This window comes from Vicia villosa, unplaced genomic scaffold (genome assembly GCF_029867415.1).
Source record: "Vicia villosa cultivar HV-30 ecotype Madison, WI unplaced genomic scaffold, Vvil1.0 ctg.004896F_1_1, whole genome shotgun sequence".
NCBI classification, from domain to species: domain Eukaryota; kingdom Viridiplantae; phylum Streptophyta; class Magnoliopsida; order Fabales; family Fabaceae; genus Vicia; species Vicia villosa.
In genome coordinates, this window is record NW_026706535.1 from 130441 (window position 1) to 135850 (window position 5410).

At 40.7% G+C, this 5410-nt stretch overlaps 1 non-coding gene across 1 annotated transcript; it reads right to left on the minus strand.

The window, feature by feature from the left end:
• Window positions 1-4871: 4871 nt before the first annotated feature.
• On the minus strand, window positions 4872-4978 carry LOC131642374 (small nucleolar RNA R71). The gene has a single exon (XR_009295866.1). It is a non-coding gene; the product is annotated as a small nucleolar RNA R71 (small nucleolar RNA).
• Window positions 4979-5410: the final 432 nt, after the last annotated feature.

Here is a 5410-nt window from a genome sequence, read left to right on the forward strand (position 1 = left end):
TTTAGGTCAATCTGTATACTAATTGATATTAATTGTGCATAAAGTCTGAGTTTGAATTGGATTAATGTGAGATTAACGGACCTTGATAAATAATCAGAATAAATTATACCTAACACCTTGGGCCACGATTTCCTTAATACACCCCCAGAGGCCCATTGGTATTTAGTAATCACAAAAATATGAAACAAAACAAGCTTGGGCCGAAATATTCTTCTCACCCCCATTCGGCCCACAACATCCCTTTTTGGATTAATTTCTAAAACTATACAAAAATAACATCCTGGGCCTGATCACTAATCACACACATCCTCGGGCCCATCACCACTTTTTGGTACCGCAAAACTGAGTACAAAAACGCCCCCTGGGCCTGTCCTTTGGGCCTAAGAGACACTTGCTATTCACAATCCTGTTTTCGGTTTTGCACCCCCCATATTCATACAAAAAATTGCTAGAATTTAGAATTCTCTTACTTAGTCTTTTCTTATTTTTTTAGGTAATAAAAAATACAAGTTGATGATTTTCTTTTTAGACTTTTAACACAATTTTTGACATAGAAAATAATCCATAAAAAATATTAGTTTCAGGCTAATTGTTACTTGATTTGTAATTCAATTTCTCCCATAAAAATCAATATAAAAATAATAGTACTTTTAATTCACTTTTGTGCTATATTTTGACTTGTTCTATTTCATGCTTTTGTACTATTTTCATGTATCCTACTTGTTGACTTTTAATTGTGGTCTTTATTTTCATATTCTTTTATTCCTAACCTTAGGTAGAAACCATGATAACATTAGGACTTAGAAGTTCCCATTTCAATATTAGGCTAGTTTTCATTTAGGCTAGTTTCTTTTCTTTTTACAACATTAAAACATCTAATAACTATCAAAATAAAATCCCCTTTAAAACATACAAAGAAAACACTTAAAAAACATTAATAAAAAAGTGAAAATCGTTAAAAAGGGAATGGAAGCTTGAATCTCCCTTACTTAAGGGAATCATTCGAGTGCTTGAATCTCCCTTGCTTTAGGGAACCATTCGAGCGTAAGTTCCCAATTTCTAAAAAACACCAACCAAAGAGTAACTCATGTTTCCCTTGCTTAAGGGATTTCCTCGAAACGCTCAAAGTCTCTCTCTCTCATCTCTTTTTCTTAAGGGCAATGTTATTTCCGCTCGAATGCATCGTAGGCGATCCCTTATGCAAGAGTGCGAATGTTAACTCCGCCCAACTAAAAAAACACAAAAACAAACAGAAAATCTCGAGCCGAACTACGGCGCTCTGATTCCTGAAAAGGATACGTAGGCATCAAGTCGCGGGGCTTGAACGAGCACATTTGTAAATATCCCTTCTTTTCCCCGTATTTCTTTTGCATGCATTCACATATAGATAAACATAGTACACACCCTTTAGATAGAAACAAACATATGTGGATACCATCGAGTACGATGGGCACGATGGGTGCTAATACCTTCCCCTTGCGTAACCGACTCCCGTTCCTAGATTCTCTGGTCGCAAGACCTTGTTCCTTATGGGATAAATATATTGGTGGCGACTCTGTTCATTTTTCGCGAGCGTGCGACAGGTATGACACCTTCTACCTGGAAGAGCTCCCAAGCGGAGCCCCAAATGCCACGATCCCTCTGCTCGTCCGAGAAAGGATGGCTAATTTCGACGTCCGTAGGATTCTGATCGACGAGGGTAGTTCAGTCGACATCATGTACTCCCATCTCTTCAACACCCTCAAGTTGGATGACTCCCACCTCACTCTGTACATGGGTTCCGACCTCCAAGGCTTCAACGGAACCACCACCAAACCTTGGGGTTACGTCGAATTAATCGTTAATTTAGGGGAAGGAGAGGCCTCCAGGCAGGTCAAGACACGGTTTATGGTGATCGACTGCAAGACTCTCTATAACTGCATCATCGGACGGCCCACTTTGGCCGAACTCACGGCTGTCCCCTCGACCGTACATCTCAAAATGAAGTTTTACACAAAAAGGGGACGAGTGGCCACCATCAACGCCGACATCGAAGCGGACAGAAGGATCTTCGACGCGTCGATGAAAGGGATGCAACTGATCACCCCTCCTTCTAGCGCTAACGAGAAGCCTCGGGCCAAAAAAAAGCAAGCTCGAGAAGACCCTCAGAAGCCAACCAACGTCAGTTCGATCGACCTCGACGCCCGTTTCATAAAGGAAGAGCTGAAGAACGGCGAAGAACCACAACCGGGGACAGCACACCCCGTCCGAACAATCTTGGACGGCGACTTCGAGCTCTTCCCACTAGGCGACAACCCCGACAAAGCGGTGAAGATCGGAAAAGACATCCCGGATCTTCCGAGGAAGCAACTCATAGCATGCCTTCGAGCATACGCTGACCTATTCGCATGGAGCGCAGCTGAATTTTCGGGACTCGACCCCGAGGTTGCCTGTCACCACCTCTCCATTGATCCAGCCGCAAAGGCCGTAGTTCAATGATAACACGATTTTATATCGTATATTTAGCTTGAAATCCGTAGATATTTGTAGTGTTTTCCGTTTATTATATTGATTTATTATGATATTACGCGAGTATTTGCTTTGTTTCAGGTTTTACACTCTTATTATGACTATTTGTGAAAAGGAGAAGAAATGGAGCTAAAATGACCACTATTTATGCCTAAAAGATGAAAAATGGGTGCTAAAGTGAAAAGGAGGTACAAACAAGGCCCAAAAATGCAAAAGTGCTAATCTAGTCCACGAAGGAACCATTTGTGAGTGGCCCAACTAAATTCTGCAAAGAGGAGACGCACGTCTCCAACGTCTCATTGGCCACGTCAGCAAGGGGAGACACACGTCTCTAGTCCCCTATATTTTCTCCACTTGAGACGCACGTCTCAAGTCATTCAAAGGAGCTTCCCCAAAAAGCGGAGACGCACGTCTCTAAGTCCAAGTCAGCTGAGGTCCCTCTTTTCACGCAACGCAACTGCAAAGCCTCCCCTATAAAAGGAGACTGATACCTCAGTTCTCAGTGTCCGACTTCTTGCCAACGAAGTGCTGCCAAAATTGTACCGTGCTTTATATTTTCTTCCTGCTTTCATTCAAACAGTCTATTTTCTCACAACGATTTCTACACCGGAAATTGTTGTGAACCTTTTATAAATCTAGCCTTACGTTAGATTTATCGCTTTTATTTCCTTGTTTTAATTTCCGTCCGTTTAAATTCCGAAGAACGATCCAGCCAACCTGTGGTGGAAGTTCGGTACTCGAAGATTCAATTGCAATTTATTTAATTCAGGTTTATTATTTAACGCCTTTATTTATATAGTTATTGCATGATATATTATATGCCAATTAACATGCCTTTTATCATAAGCCAAATTAATTCATGCATGCTTAACCGTATTAATATGTCTGGCTAATTTACTAAGGTATCGGCATGTAAAGTAAGTTAACCGTGGGATCCGAAATAAGTTGGCTTAATTATGTTTTGTTAATTATCACTTGTTTTTGGTTTGTATGTCTAATTTAAATAGTAAGTCTTAAAACCAATAGAGCGAAAGTTTGAGGGTTTAAGACGGTCAAAGGTTAAAATCAATAGAGCGAAAGTTTGAGATCTTTAACTGGAAGGTAGACATAGGACATTAGTTTTAAAGATGGCGAAAGCGTATTAAAACTAATTAGGACTTATTTATTTTCAAAAATTGTTTTTACACCCGAGCGGGATGGCAAAAGCGTACGTTAGGGATATTAGCATGTTCCGAGTCAACAGAGCGAAAGTTTGAGATTAGGAGATTTAAATAGATAACAACTTCATAAAACAGGCATTTTATTAATTACGTTGTTTCCAAAAAGCTTTTCTAATATCTAATGGGATGGCGAAAGCGTACATTAAGAGTTAGGATAGTAATCTAAATCAACAGAGCGAAAGTTTGAGACGAGGATTTTTAACCAATTGAATTAGTAAAGATTTTTAATTGAATTATGCATTAGCCAATGGACCTTCATATCACCTTAAGTTAAACGAAATACATACTGATATCTGTCTATTATTATATTTCTTATTATTCACAATCACTCTCCCTTAGGAACAATCAAATTATTAGTAGCCTTAGCTTTACATAGTAACCTTAGATAACGGTAGATTGATTCATAGTCCCTGTGGATTCGATATCTTTTAAAACTACACGACACGACTGTGCACTTGCAGTCATCAGATTAATAGACACGTAAAGTCGCGATCAAGTTTTTGGCGGCGTTGCCGGGGACTATTTAAGTCGATATCGTAACTCACTGTTACACCGTAGAGACTAGGGCAATTCTTTCCTTTCTTTCTGAACGATTGTATGCCAAATACTCGTTCACAAGGAGGAGATTTAATACAACGAATTAACAAGATCGAACGTTTCATTAACGTCAAATGTCGAGCTCGAAATCTTCCCGAAGTAGCACCAATTCCGATTAATCAGGAATTGACCTTTACTGATCAAATCAATCAAATTACCCCGAAGTTAGAGATGGCTGCTATTCGTCCTCTTAGAGACTATGCCGCTCCTTCGCGCGCTGAACCGCACTCAAGTATCGCACCACCTGCGATTGAGGCAAACAATTTCGAACTGAAACCTTCGTTGGTACAAGCTGTTCAACAGAATCAATTCTCTGGAAGCCCTGCAGACGACCCCAACCTTCATTTATTTGTGTTCGTGCAATATGCCGACACTGTCAAAGCTAACAACGTTAGTTCCGAAGCTATTCGATTACGTCTCTTTCCTTTCTCCTTGAGAGATAGAGCTAGAGCGTGGCTTCAATCCTTGCCTTCTAATTCCATAACTACATGGGACGAATTGAAGAGAGTACTCTTAGCGAGATACTTTCCGCCTAGCAAAACTGCTATGCTAAGAGGTCAAATCAACGGATTTACCCAGAAAGATAACGAATCACTCTTCGAAGCTTGGGAGCGTTACAAGGACATGCTTAGACTATGCCCTCATCATGGACTCGAACCATGGCTGATCATCCATACTTTCTATGGTGGTCTCCTATATAACACTAAAATAACTATAGATGCCGCGGCTGGCGGAGCACTAATGGACAAACCCCATGATGAAGCATACAACCTCATAAAGAACATGGCACAAAACCATTACCAATGGGGTGGAGAACGAGCCGCTCTAGAGAAAACCCAAACCAAACGAGGAATGTACGAAGTAAGTGGTATAGACCGCGTTAACGCTAAAGTAGACGCTTTAACTCAAAAGATCGAAAACTTAACCATCACTCCTTCAGCCACCGCTGCTGCTGTAGCACCTAACTGCGAGATTTGTGGATTGACTGGACACGTAGTTGCCGAATGTCAACTGTTGATTGGAGTCCCATCTGATCAAGTAAACTATGCTCAACGAAACCCTTATTCTAACACGTACAACCCTGG